Below are 15,102 nucleotides of genomic sequence, written 5' to 3'. Positions count from 1 at the left end.
AAATGTTCTTAAATAATAATTTTGGTTGTTTGTGTTTGAGCACTGAGCTGTGTGAATGTAATGGTCCTATTGTACATGAGAGACACAGACTGGGACTAGTTCTGTGATTGTACATGAGAGACACAGACTGGGACTAGTTCTGTGATGTAAAGTCAAACAAATGCATCAAACCACATGCTAATCATACTGTTTATGACTAGTGGATATTCAATTAATTACACTTTCATTTAGATTAAGTCCACCACTCTGCTCTGGGTTCACATGAGCTGCCTACAACATGAGCGTGTTTAACGTTGAAGGCTGCACCAGTGGCTTCAAGTTCATTTAAACTGCTGCTTTCTGTTCCTTAACTCAGCCTCTACACTGACCATGTAGACATGTCATGGTTGTTTTGTGGCCTGAAGCTGCTGATAAAGTACTTTTACTGTGCTGGGACAAAATCAGCGGCTGAGAAAACAAACCTGGAACAGACTCAGTTTAACTGAATGACTTCGACTGTCCACATTTGTCTGTGTTGGACTTTATATCAGCTGAAACCGTCAAATAGGAAGAGACACAGCAGGAAGCTCAGTGTGTTTACCTGCAGTGTGTGTTCACTTTTCTTTGTCCACCTGCTCTAACTGCTGTCAGCACAGTCACATTTTTCTGGTTTCAGTATAAATACAGAACATAACAAGTAAACACACTTAATGTTATTATTCATCATATGACAGTGAAAAACCCGTCTCCTATAACTTGTATTGTAAATATGTTGTTGTGGGGAACATAATTCATGGATAGTTGTTCTGATAAATGTATGTTTATGATGAATGAAGCACATTAGTTAACATGAAGTGACTGGTGGTGAGTGTGTGAAGCACAGGATTGTACTGCCACAGATTTGAGTGTGTCCCCACAGTCCTGACTGTTGTCTGGACAGGATTGGAGACATTGGTGGTTTTGTTCAGAGGGTGATAAACACATGGTGTATGAATCTGTATGTTCATTTGTTCTGTTAAGTCTGATCTTCCTCTAAATGAGCTTTTTCAGAGGCTGGTCTGCTTCTGATCTTCCTGTTTCAAACAGCACTGAGTGAAGAGTCTTGAACATGTGTTGACTCATAACTTTGTGTGTTTTCTGTCTTGTGATCTACATGTGCTGACATTTTTAGAAATGTCAGCAAATGACTTGTGACTCTCAGGGAAAATACACTTGATAAAACACGTCCACATGAGGCCACAACAGTACACTGTAATACTGCAATACTATGCTTTCTGCTGATTCATCTGTTTTTCTTTTCTTTTATGTCCAACTGCTGTGACATAATGAACTCATTGAAACATTTTACCTCATGAGTAAAGCTGCCATTTGTACATGGGATAAGGAACTGGAAAAGGCAGCAGAGCTGCACATTCCTGATGTTACCTGTGACTAAAGTTGTTCATATTAACCGTGTGTTAACTCCTCTGCACAGTGTCTGAGAGGCTACAGAGACATTATCTGTCTCTGCTGCTGGATTTCACTGCTCTGACCTTATGTTCCTCTCAGATAAAGGTTTGACTGAGACGTGTCACTGAAGCTTATGAAGAGCAGGATCATCGAGGCTTTTGTATAAATAAATATTTGATCTGCAGACTCTCTGCTCTCAAAGAGAAACACTATAGACCTGTATTTCAGTCCAGGATCCAAAGGAAACTTTGTGCATGTTTCACAGTGAGCGAGTGGAGGAGAGTAATGAAGGTGACAAATGGATGCTTTTAACTTGAAAGAATGCTGACACTGCATCCAAAGTGTTTGAAGTACAAAATAAATGTCACGCTGAGCAGAGCGATGTCATTAAATACTGTAAATAGGATTCATCCTGCAGAGTTACTAGTAGCAGTACTACCACTACTGCAGTTATGCTCTGTCATCCTACTGCCTGCTGAGGGTCTCTTTGCTGACACCTGCTGGTTCAAAGACAAAAGTGTGAACCTGTCTGACTTCCTGGAAATGGGCTGATTGAATCCCTGAAGAGAGGCCTGTTTTCCTCCACTATGATGACGTCTAAGCAGCAGCAGGAACCAGTGAGCGTTTGACTGATTTCTGTTTCAAAAAATTAAATCACACTGTAAATCACAGGCTGGATTGTAAAGTTGCTCTTTGGTCTAAATGTGTACAGAACATTAACAGGAGGAGACTAAAGTAATGAGCAGGTACAGCTGTTACATCACTGATATGAGAGGAGAAATACAAATTTCTGCTGATGTGTCTCTGTGCTCTGACTGCTGAGTAAAGATGGAGGCTGCTGCTCTGTCTGTTCCCTGTAATAGGACACTTCCTGCTTCTCCTCAAGCTGCAGTGTAACATCCAGCTAAAGCTGCTCAATCACAACACAGTTTCACACTTTAATCATTATGCAGCTTCTATGTAAAAAACAACAACAGAGAAGCTGATGAATCAGTTTACACAAACACAGTCATGTTGTAGACAAGTGATCTGAATCCAGAGCAGAAACTGTACAGCAAAAAATAAAAACTGCTTCTGTATGAGGCAACCAGAGTTTCCTCTGTTTTTTGTTGTTTTGTTTTATGTAGTATGTATTGTGTATTGTAAACTGTACTGTATTGTGTGTTGTGTTATGGTTCTGTGTACTGATGATGTCATTAGTGACACTATATAGCTTTGATAGTTGCCTTTGATAGTTGCCTTTGATAGTTGCCTTTGATCGTTGCCTTTGATAGTTGCATAGTTACTGAAGGGAGCAGACGTGACACGGTAGCTGGAGCAGAGGAACTGACTACTAGGTGGTGTGGACCACAACAAGGTAGAAGAAAAGGTTCAGTGTGGAGGCAAACGGTTTCTTGCCGAGTTCTGTGAGTTCAGCCATACTTTGAGAAACTTGTTTGACAAAACTGTTTGTGAACGTGTTTGTGAGATTACTGTACTTAAACTTGTAAGTACAATTGATCCGTACTCGGCTACGTTGAGAAGCAAATACAATAAATGTTCAATGTTCCTCATACAACAATCTCTGAAGTGAAGTATTTGCTGGATCGTCAGATTCGAGTAAGATCACCTCTACAACTTCTGTACATTATCTACTGCTGAATTATGACAAACATCAAATAGTAGTGGTGTGAAATATTTCCTGTATTTCAGTCGTACATGCTCTACATTTTTAATTTTTTTTTGTCCTTACAGCTTATCCTGTCAGTTCAGTGTCGCCACAGCGGATCATTGTCCGCGTGTTGATTTGACACAGTTTTTACGCTGGATGCCCTTCCTGACACAACCCTTTCTAATTTCTACCGGGCTTCGACCTGCACTGCACAGCTGGGGAGAGGAATGGGCTGTTAGGGGTTCAGTGTCTTGCCCACAGACACTTCGACATATAACCAGGGCCGGGGATCGAACCCCTCACCATGTGAACCGTGGACGACTGCCTTTACCAACTGAGGTACTAAATACACAATCAGAAAGTGCTCAGAAAAACCACAATTTCAGTCAAATCATGTTCCACTGTTATTTCAGCCTGAAAAAAAGTAAATACAAGTTATAGCCAGACAACATCCAACATTTGATCCTGGTTCTTTTTAATTATGTACAAAGGGCGAGATCCAGAAAACAGTTTCCACTCTGATCCACTTACTCACCTGAGTTGCTGACCTTCAGAGTGATGTTGCTGATGAGCTCAGGTGTGTTTGTCTTGTTGCTCCTTGTGTGGTTCTTAAAAGAAAAAGCAAATATCAGTAATAATCTTTAGAAAACATATAAATATTTTTTCATCAGTTAATATTGAAACAGAGCTACTAATTAAACACTCAAATATATATTCAGACCTAAACTTTATTTTAACAAAATTGTCTTTACCACGAAACAAGATGCAATAACATGCAATAACAACACAGAATCTTATAATACCAGGTCACATGCTACATTTATAAGTGAATAAAGAAGTTTTGCAATAATGTACAAACACATATATTTAAAAAAAGACCCAAAAGAGTTTTTTTATGTCTATGTAGTTTACAGACATGTCTTGACAAATGCCCTTTGATGAAAACTGGTAATTTGAACAAAATATAATATATGGTGAGCATTCTTATAAGATGCCTGAACCACTTCAGCTGTCTGCTTTTAATACGGGAGACTGTCGGACAGAGATGGCGAATCCAAACATGTAGTAAAGGTGTGTTGGAAATGCCTGGCTCTAACTCTAGTAGTCCAGGGAGGCTGCAAACATTGACTCCAACTGGACTGTGTTTAAATCTTGCATTGTGGAAGCAGCCCCTTTGAGTTGTGGCCATAAGGTTTTTGGTGCTTGTTGTGGTGACATCCTGGGGACCTGCTGGTGGACATCAGCGGTAATAGAGGCCGACAGCCTGAAGGAGGCCTTTTGAGCATGGTTGGCCCAGAGGTCTCCTTAAGCACCAGATGGGGACCGGCAGGCCATAGGGGTGGAAGCTCAGTTAGAACTGTCAGCTGTCTTTGCTGACAGAGTCTGAACAGGTGTAGTGTGGAGTAGCTCCGCCCCCTGTGTCTGCACAGTGCAGAGTGGATGCAGACGAGGAACGAGGAGCAGAAAAACGTTCGGTTTTCGTTCATGGGAAAATGGATTTGGTGATTTTTGGCTGTGAAAACTTGGCCAAGCTGTGGTCACGCTTCTCACAAGGTGGTGGATGTGCTGGGACTCTTCTCGGTGATTGAACCGTTTCAGTAGAAGTGTTTGGAAGCAAATTCATGGCAGCTAATGGTTAATGGCTAACGTTCTGTGTCTTGGTACTTTTGGGAAAAGAGAAACTTGTTTCATGTTTCTGGATTTTTTTTCTTTCTCTCGTGGAAAGTAATTATACTAAAAAGAAATGTGCTGTGTTTAATTTTGTTCTTAAGATGCATCAATGATTCTTTCTGATTATTATACAGGTCAGTTTTTTTTTAAAATGTATGATATTGTGAAAACTTCATCCAAGGATGCGGAGCCGATTGTACCAGGATCTCTAGTGATGAACACCAAGGTGGAGAACATTTGATTTGCCTTGGATGGACAGTGAACTGTGGAAACCCTGCTTGAGTGGTAGGATAACTCCTGAATATACAGTATCTGCTCCACAGCACATGCTGCGAAGAGAGCGAGGAACTCTGGGATTAAACCCTTACGTTCATGGGTGTGAACGTATACCGGCAGAAGCGGATTAAAACAGTTGTTGTCAAACTGTAAGAACAGTTTGGTAATACTTCAGTTGCCTAAAGGAGAGAAGAGGGGATGTGATCCAGAAAACAGGTGGTAGTAGGATTTGAAAGGAGGGTGGATGCAAAATGAGAAGAGTGATGTGCTGTTACATGAAGTCAGCAGGATGTCTCCATCTGGTGGAGAGAACTGGGAGCTGATAGCTGCCACCTCATTATTAATAAAGCTGGTAAAATCATCAGCAGTAAGAGGTGGATATGAAGGTGGGGGGGGAGTGGAGCAAGATAAGATAAGCTATACCTTTCTTCATCCGGCCGTGGGGAACTTTCAAAGTGAGCGAGTTTTCAGTGATTGAAGGATTAGGACATTAAGGACGGGGAAGCCTGGACAACAGGAGGGTAGAGACTATCCTGACAGGTTGAGCGTGTGGTGCAGAAGCTGTCAGTGGCTTTGTCTCTGAGACCTCAGGTGATGGTAGAAAGTGGAAAGTGAAAAGGTCTCAGAAGAAAGTCAGTGAGCTGAATGAAGAATTGATTTGGTAAAAGTGACTGAGAAGTTGTCTGTGCAGGGCCAGTTCTAGTTTGTCTTGTTTTGGGTGCAGTAAAAAATGTCAGGGGGTAAAAGGTTGCAGTCAAGCACAGTCTTCATCAGGTCGACATTTGACTTTTAAAACTAAGTGATAAAAAGCAGATGTTGATCCAGGAAGCTCAGATTGGTCTTCAGTCCACTGGATCTATGGATGAGCCAGAACTAGACACTGAAATAATACTTTTGTATTTTGAATATACAGTGAACTTCAACTTTTATCTTAAGTGTAACGTAACACACAATGATTGTGGCTGCAAGTGACACAAGACAACAGATGTGTAGGTGGCACTTGATGATCTTTCTGTGTGTATATTATCACAGGTTGGATGGTCATGGGAAAGTTTTTGGGGTGCACTGCCCACCCCAGCACCACCACAGATCCAGACTGTGGTTCAGTTCTGGGTGAGAATGAGAACCAGGTGGGTGCCAGCTCTGTTTGTTGGGCGAGTGGGCTCCAGTTTTTGATCAAACATCCACCATTTGTCTAGGTGGATGTTCATGTCTCCTAGTATGATGAGAGGAGTGATATCTTCTGGGAACAGCAGCATTTTGAACTCATCACACAACTTACCCAGCTGCCTGGTGGCAGATAGATCAGTCACATGAATTGTAACCGGTGCAGTCACCCTGATAGCAACGATCCAGTGATCTAAGACGGTTGAGAGGGGCTGTGGAGAAAAACGTACCGGTTTCTGCAATGAGAACACTTACCTCACCTTCCCGTCCTGATAGGTGAGGAGTTTGAGTACAGATAAAATTGGAGGAAAACTTGAAGCAGACGAAGCTATAATGCTAACGCAAGGACTGCTAAACGCACTAACATCTAAAAAACAGACACCACAAAGGGTAAAACAACATAAAATTACAATATGCTGACAACGTAAGTGAAACCACGGTGGACACAACAACAAATACTGTGTATATAAAGCCATGTAAGCAAGAACAGACAAGTCCTGACAGAAGGTGATCAATGAAGGTCTGTCTGTTTGCAGGTTTGCAGAGGGCTGTATTGAAGCATCTTAATGGAAAGTTGACTGGAGTGTGGTTGGAAAAGGTGACAAGCAACAGGGACGACCACAGGCTTATAAAGATTGTCAAGTAAAGCTGATTCGAGAACTTGACAGTTTTACAGGTAAGTGCAGTGAAGCTGGAAACAGTCCATCAAGAGCCACTGCACACAGACGTCTTCAGGAAATGAGCTACAACTGCTGTATTCCCAGCATCAAGCCGCTGCTGAACCGGAGAACCGGAGATGTCAGAACCTGGGCTGAGGAGAAAAAGAACTGGACTGTTGATCAGTGATCTGAAATCCTCTTTTCACAGGAAAGTACATGTGAAGTCCGGGGTGAAGTTTCCACAGTCGGTGCTGATTTGGGGTCCTGTCACCTGCTGGTGTTGGTCCACTGTGTTTTATCAAGTCCAGAGTCAAAAGAGCCGTCTACCAGCAGATTTTAGAGCACTACATGCTTCCAGTGCTGATTTCCTTTTCCAGCAGGATTAGCTCCTGCCTGCAGTTGAAAATAACCACTAACTGCTTTGTTGACCGTGATGTTGCTGTGTTTGACTGGCCAACTCACCCGACCTGAACCCACAGAGGATCTGGAGTATTTTCAAGAGAAACCCGAGAAACAATCGACCTTTAGTAACAACACAGCTGAAGGCTGCTATGAAACCAACTGGTCTGGTAACAAGTCAGCAGTGCCTCAGGCTGGCTGCCTTTATGCCACGATGCACTGATGATACTGGTAATACTCTGATATTTTGGATATTTCAGTTTATGTCTAAGGAAACTAGATGATATGAGATGTTCACTGTGTTTCATGATGTTTCAATTCACTCACGCACTAGTATATAAGAGTACTAGTGTACTGACTTTCTATATATTTGTACGAGTAGCTCACCATCTTAAATGAAGTCCATGAGCCTCCTCCACAGTGGATACATGTTGATTGATTGTTGTCGTCTCTTTGTAGGTGAAGTCACCAAACTCAGGGTGTTTTCTAATAAAGTACCTGAAAAATGATGATCGTTCTTCAAACATTCACTCAGAATAACAACAATTAAAGGCAGCAAATGTCCAGATATGCAGTCGGACATAATTGAAAATTAGAAGAAAAGACAGAAATATTACAGATATCTGTTTATACAAACTGACTCTACATATGTGATACATCTATTGCTGTCTGTATGTCCAAAGCAGAAATCAGCCAAGTCTTCTTTCAGTAAAACCTATATTTAGAGTTTTGTACCTTTTCAAAAAACTAGTTGTCTAGTAATCAAATGTAAAATCCTAAGTGAATGTAACTAATAACAGAGTGATCTGAAGTGCTGATGTTACTGCATTTGTTGAAGTGATTCCATAGACTGTAACAGGTTCACACTGTAAAGATGTCATTAAGTTTTCCCTCATTAACTGACTCAAACACAATAACTTATTAAAGTGAAAACGAGCTCCTTGTATGTCTGATTGATAAACTTCTGTCTGTAGAGTTCTAGCTAGCTGCTGAATCCTTCTATCATGATGTGAACACATTCAGGAAACACTGAAATTGCTACTTACCAAATAATTAGTAAGGTGGATGAAAAAAGAACTGGTCCAGCTTCACGTGCAGTTCAGGTGAATGGGCAGAGTTTTAGGAAAACATCATGGTTCTGTTAAAATACGCCAACGTGCTGTAATTTAACGGATTTTCTTTTGCATTAACTGTAAAATGCCAAATCGTTTTTGCAGTGCTCAGCTCCAAACCCATAAGCTCTGACTGAAGATGTGAGTTTTTAACAACTTGTTTTATTTTTAATTCTAATAAAAACACAGATTTTTGTGTCTTCACTCAGTGTTTTCCTAACTGACTAATAGAACATCACCACACTTACCTTTTAATAAAAGATCCCACATCACAGTTTTGGCGCATTGACTGTATTTTTATCAGCTGGTTGTTGCAGCTTTTTAAGCCCAAACTTAGTTTAGTTATTAGTGGAAATGTACTCATCACTACATTGAAACAGGATCAGCCACAGAAACAAAATCTATTATTCATCCATTGACTCAGGACATTGTCTAAAGTCAGAAGTGTCAGAAACGTCTTCACGGGAGAAACTCTGCTTGATTTCAGTGCAGGGTCAGCGTGTACAGGAGACACGACATGATGGAAAAACTGTTTTGTTTACAGCACATCAGAGGATGCAGTTAAAAAAGAGAAAGATGCTGTAGCAGTTTAAAGAAGCTACAATGTGAGAGTTTCACTGTTTTTCCTGATAGTTTAATTTACTGATGCACTAGTTTATGGGAGGACTGTGATTGAGTATCTAAATATTTGTATGACTAACTCACCATCTTAAATGTCCATGAGCCTCCTCAGCAGAGTGGATACATGTTTTCTTTTTGTAGATGACTTCGCCCCATTCAGCCATTGGTCTCTGTCTCTCTCGAGGTGTTTTCCAATGAAGTGCCTGAAAAATGATGGTCTTCCTTCAAACATTGTACAAACAACCAGTTGTGTAAGTCGCTCAGATTAAGTAAAGGTGGCAAATATATAGATGACGACCACTACACAACGTGATGCACGTGGTAACTATAGTAATGATACCAGACCCTGAAGTTTTTGTGCCTAATGCAGTTTAAATAAAATCATCAAGTACAAAGTTTGGTAACAGCTCACTTTAAACCAGTTCAGCAGGAATCTGTGTAGCAGGAATCTAAAGCATTTGAACCACACACACCCTGAACAGGTTTGTCCACACTTCAACAGGATTTAAATAAGGCAGTGGTTCGTTATCAGAGTGAAGTAATGTGAAAAAACTCAAAAACCTCTTTTCATTCACCTGCTGAAAAATCATAAACACAGGTGGACACAGGAGACAAATTGACACGTTTGACCTAATCTTACCCCCAGTTATTAATATATTTCAAACATTAATATGTTTCTGCTGTAGTAGGACTCACTCAAAGTACAGTAGGTTCTCACAAACCCCTCACTCACATCAGTTAAATCCTTATTGTTCAAAAAGGGTTTAGTTTTACCTGAGTTCAGTCTAAGTTGGTCTCCTGAGAAAAAACTCCCCCAGATTCTCTCCTCCATGTCCCTGATGTTAATCATGCAGTCGCTGATCCGATCTAAATGTAAATGAGCTCATACAGCTGAAACACTACATATCTTTTGACAACAGGTTTGACGACATCCTAAAAAACCTGTCAGGAGCAGGTGATTGGTTTTAAACAGACTACATGTTACTACTTGTTGCGTTAAGTTGTGTTGAGCTCTCATTGGGTGAGAGGTGGGGTCCACCCTGGACAGGTCTCCAGTCTATCTATCTACCATGACCCTCATTCGTTAGCTCTGCGGTTTGATTCCACCTGCCAACTGCGGCCTCCCACAGTCCAAAGACGTGTGTTGGGTTATTTGGAGACTCCAAATTGCCAGTTGCTGTAAATGTGCATGGGAATTTTTGTCTGTCTCTGTATGTCTCTCTGATTTGGCCCTGGGAAAGACTGGAGACCTGTCCGGCGTGGACCCCACCTCTCACCCAATGACAGCTGGGATAGACTCCAGTCACCTGTGACCCTAAACAGGGTAAACACAGCGTACAGATACAGATGTTTCACAAAAATAAAAACTACAGCTACTGTAGACTGACTGCTGACATAGATCCACAAAAATAACACAAATGGAATCAGAAACAAGGTTTGATTCAACGAAAGTGAACTATGACTGACATACTTTTCCCAAAATATTTCTATTTCTATTATGTTTTGCATACTTGTTCCACATAAACAGAGACAAACTTGCAGACTACGTGTTAAGGGCAGGAAAACTGGTCAGCCTCTGTAGTTATTAGTTTATCATACTATTATAAAAAAAAACATTAAATTCAAACCAGCAGATGGTAAAGTTATGGCTGATCAGTGCATCCACAGGTTATACAAATCACGGTCATGTGATTCCTAAAGCAAAGATGTACTTTATAAAGTGATTCTAATAGGGAGGTGGACAGGGTTTGGGATGGTGCAACAAATCACAGGACTTTTCCACAGGAGACTCGGGTTCGACGGAAGTGCCAGATGTTGTGCACTTCAATGATGATTGTAACACAATGTAGCGATTAGTACATCATGGTTTCCAGTGTTATTATATGATCTAATCAACAATCACAAGAGTATTTTATCCCAGATCTAATTCACTTCCTCAGTGGGTTTAAAGAACCAGCATAACCTGATCCAGGATTAGAACATCCACAATGACTCACTTGATCCTCGATTTGTTAAATGATATACAAAGGATGTGGCCCAGAAAGCAGCTCCAACCCTGATCCACATACAAACACACACTCAGATCCATTAATTCATTAAGCTGATGAACGTCAGGGTGATTTTTTAAAAATTAATTCCACTATGTACAAATCAAAACATGTTTTTTATGGAAATAAGGTGGGTGATTTATGAGGGTAAGTAAGTGAGAGGGGGATCTCACATCATCAATTTCTGAACATTTGCTTAAATTTGCACATTGGTATTAACTGTAGCAGCAGCTTCCTGCTCTGTAGGACCGGAAGAGGCAAACAGTAAGACCATCGAGCAGGTTCAGATCCTCACCACCACTTCAACTTTATGATTAAAGAAGCTGTATGTTAACAAATGACCGAGAGTTAAGGTGATTTCTGAATCTCTCAGCTCAGTGTTTAGTAAATATTGAGGCCCATATCCAGTCACTCAGTTTACCTTCAGGGACAGACATCTTTTTCCTCCTGTGATGTTTAATGATGTTTAATTACCTTGAGTCCACATTCATTGATGAAGGTTAGTGGACCTCCAGATATGACACGTTAATGCAGTCATTTTTCTCTCTGTAATGCAGTGATGGATTTACAAAAAAACAAAACAATCAATAGTAAGTGTGAAACATTATAATCATACTCACTGAGAGGTGAAATGATCTGAGTGACCTGAGTGAATCGACTGTGGGTGAAATAGTGAAGGTGTCTCTTTTCTGCAGGTTTCTCTTTGTACAACAGGCGTTTGAGGAAGTTTCCTCCTCTCTCCTGTATGATGAACAGATGAGATGTGACTGTAGCTGCTTTGTACTTGTATTTGTGTGTAGCACTGCCCCACCCTCATGTAAATGGTTCCAAACACAAGGAAATGATACAGTCACAAAGACACCAGAAGTCACCAAGTTATATATATATATATATATATATATATATATATATATATATATATATATATATATATATATATATATATATATATAAATGTATATTTTTATTTATAAATTTATATTTATATATTTTTTTGTCCTTCCAGCTCATCGTGTGAGTTCAGGGTCATCAGAGTGGATCATTGTCTCCATGCTGATTTGGCACAGTTTTACGGCGGATGCCCTTCCTTACCTGTTTATGCCCCCTGTTAAATTAGGGATTATTTTGGACTGTGACATCGAGGGTGGGCTGTGTGCTGGCTCTTAGTTTGCTTTAGACCTCAAGTTTATTAGAGAACACATGCAGTGTTGTATTTTTAGCCTGTTGATGGTCAGGTAGTGTTATCTGTGGTTTAGTGTTAGTGTATATTGTTATTTGATCAGCCACATCTGGCAAGTAGTTTGTTTACATTTGTTTTTGTTGAAATAATTTTCAGTATATTTTTAGTATTTAATATTCATTGAAAAACTGATTTCTTCTATTTTTTTATTCTATGTTAACTAAGTAGTTGCTTAGGGGCCTCTGGACCACTAGGGGGCCCCATGTGGTATTATTTGTTTGCATCCTTTGGTTTTGGTTTCCTTAATGCTGAATTCATTCATGTGGCTTTGCTTTCTGTGTACAAACATTTTTATACCTATTGGTTCTACGTGATTTGAGCCTGTCAGATAGTAGGACAGATATTAGGTGGCAAAAGAGAAACATAACAGACAGACAACTGTTGTTTCTGCCAATGTGTCTTAAAGATCCAAATGAACATGTAAGAATCTTAAAAATCTAGAAGCTCTTTCAGTGTAAATGTGTGTATTTAATATTACAGGCTACAATAGAGAGAAACACAATCACAGACCAGAATCATGATACAACTCCTGCAGCAGCTCCTCACATTTACATAAACTAATCTATCTTTAAACATTTTTTGAATTATTTATTTAATTATGATGACGTAAGGTCCTACAATTTTATTGGACAAAAAGCAGTTTTATCTGCACCAATCTTAGTACTGGTCTCTGTCCTGCCACACATATGAAAATGGCCTGAATCTGTTACTGATAGTAAGTCAAATAATGAAAATACTAATTGTTGTACTATTACTGTAGTTGTCCCAGTCTAAGGACAGTTGTATTTTGACAAAGGAAAAATTCAATTTAAAAAAAGAAACATCTCCTCTCATATAAAAATAGGTTCACACAAATGATCACAAATGAAAATGATATGAAAATGTCTTGTTTTACAGTTTTCCACAGATCACATTGTTCACTTTCTCCTTAAGAAATAACCCTTATAAAAGCCTAGACTGTGGAAAATGACCTTAACCATGTAACCACCAAATTAGTCTGAAGATAATGATAATGCAGCATTTTAGGCAAGAAAAGTGATGGCATTTTTTTGCATTTTCCTGATGCTCTGCAAAAATTGATCATGAAATGTGATCGAATCTTTATTAGATTTGTGCAGAATCCTTGATTGAGATTTTGTGAGTGCAGAGAAAAAAGGCAGGTGAGTCAATCCAAAAACTGAATGCAACAAGGTCCAAAATCTAATTTCCAAAATCCAATAAGTCTCAATCTATTAATAGTTCTAATATTCTCAATCCAATGTTAGTTCCAATTTCCAAACTCTATATCCAAAACACTAGAGTGACTTACAGAACGGGGAGTTAGGCCACGTCTGAGCAGACAGATGATCAGACAGGCAAAACTGGAGTCAGGAAAAGGCTGCTCTGTGCGACACGATTAAGACTGGAGACGTGGAAGGTTGGATGGATCCTGAGTGGGAGCTGCAATCTCACTGACAGAGAAAATATTGAAAATGGGGAAGGGGCCCACTGAGTGAGGGGCCAATATCCTGCATTTTAAATGTAGTGGAAGGTCAGAAGAAATGAGTCACACCCTTTAGTCCAACTTGATAGCTGTGTGTCTGCGAACGGTGGTTGTTGTCGCATTTCTTGTAAATAAATAAATAAATAAATGGTAAATAGTCGCTTACATAGCACTTTTATCCAAAGCGCTTTACAATGTTGCTTCCCATTCACCCATTCACACACACACTCACACACCAATGGCGGTGGCTGCCATGCAAGGTGCTCACCTGACCCACCGGGAGCAACTTGGGGTTCAGTGTCTTGCCCAAGGACACTTCGACTTGAAGCCAGGAGCGGGGTTGAACCACTGACCCTGTGGTCCATGGTCAGTTGCCTTACCAACTGAGCTACAGCCACCCCATCCATTGTAGCTATGGATGGACAGCAGTAATGTCTGGTGACCTCTCCTCCAAGCCAGGTGGCATCTCTGATGGAATGGCAACAATAGTAGCTCGTGGCTGTAGACAGTTGACAGTTTGGCAGAGAGTTGACCACATTCTTGGGCCAATAAGAGGGGTCCCAGGAGCAGAGCAGGTGGTGTCCAGTTTCCAGATCATGGTTCATCCCTTCAATTTGGCCATTAGACTGTGGGTGGAAGCCGGAGGACAGGCTGACGGACATGTCCAACAGCTTACATAGTTCACACCAGAACTTGGCCGTGATTTGACCTCGGACAGAGAATATGTCACAGGGGAGGCCGTGAAGGCGGAAAACATGTTGAATCATGATTTCGGCCATTTCTTTGGCAGAGAGAAACTTGGGAAGACGGATGAGATGCACTATCTTGAAAAATCTTCTACTGTGAGTAGTAGAGTTTTAGTACCAAGAGGTCTCTGTCTCCTACATCCTAATGTCTCTCTGCTGTGGTGAGCTGTTGAGAAAAGAAGACGTAGGGATGGATCAAAAGAACAGCACCCACTCTTGATTTCATTGAAAGTGGTATCTGCTTTAGGAGTCCAAGTGAAATTTATAGATGTCAGCTGATGCAGAGATGCAGCGATGGAACTATTGTCCTTCATAATCATGTCTCCCAGTACATTACCAAGTTTTAGAACACAGTTCCAACCAGGGTGAATGATATTTATTCGTGGTAATTCTCAATGGACAGGTAGATGGACGTATCCAAGCTGGGACTGGAATTAGAGAGGTGTCCGTCCAGGGCATGAATCTGTAGGGGTTTTAGTGAAGTCCAGGTTTTAGTGCTACTGCTTTGTCTATGAATTCTGCATCTGCCCCAGAGTCAATAAAGGTGGGAGAAGAGTGGGTGTGACCAGGAAGAAAGACTTGGACTAATGTTCTCAATGTA

General features: G+C 40.5%; 1 protein-coding gene and 1 long non-coding RNA gene across 2 annotated transcripts in view; one reads left to right on the top strand and one right to left on the bottom strand.

The window, feature by feature from the left end:
* LOC137137822 (uncharacterized) overlaps positions 1 to 13,670 on the bottom strand; it is a 106,899-nt gene extending 93,229 nt beyond the window's left edge. The window contains exons 1-4 of the mRNA XM_067524530.1: positions 13,582 to 13,670; positions 11,653 to 11,773; positions 9,759 to 9,851; positions 9,069 to 9,187 (exon numbers count right to left, since the gene is read on the bottom strand). The gene's annotated coding sequence lies outside the window, so the exon portion shown is untranslated. The remainder of the gene's footprint in view (positions 1 to 9,068; positions 9,188 to 9,758; positions 9,852 to 11,652; positions 11,774 to 13,581) is intronic.
* Positions 99 to 7,750, top strand: LOC137137889 (uncharacterized). Its single transcript, XR_010915847.1, has 2 exons — positions 99 to 3,418; positions 7,711 to 7,750. It is a non-coding gene; the product is annotated as an uncharacterized lncRNA (long non-coding RNA).
* Positions 13,671 to 15,102: the final 1,432 nt, after the last annotated feature.

Source organism: Channa argus, chromosome 12 (genome assembly GCF_033026475.1).
Source record: "Channa argus isolate prfri chromosome 12, Channa argus male v1.0, whole genome shotgun sequence".
In the NCBI taxonomy this organism is placed as follows: Eukaryota; Metazoa; Chordata; class Actinopteri; order Anabantiformes; family Channidae; genus Channa; species Channa argus.
The sequence above is the reverse complement of the archived record's forward strand: the minus strand, read 5'-3'. Positions and strand labels throughout refer to the sequence as shown.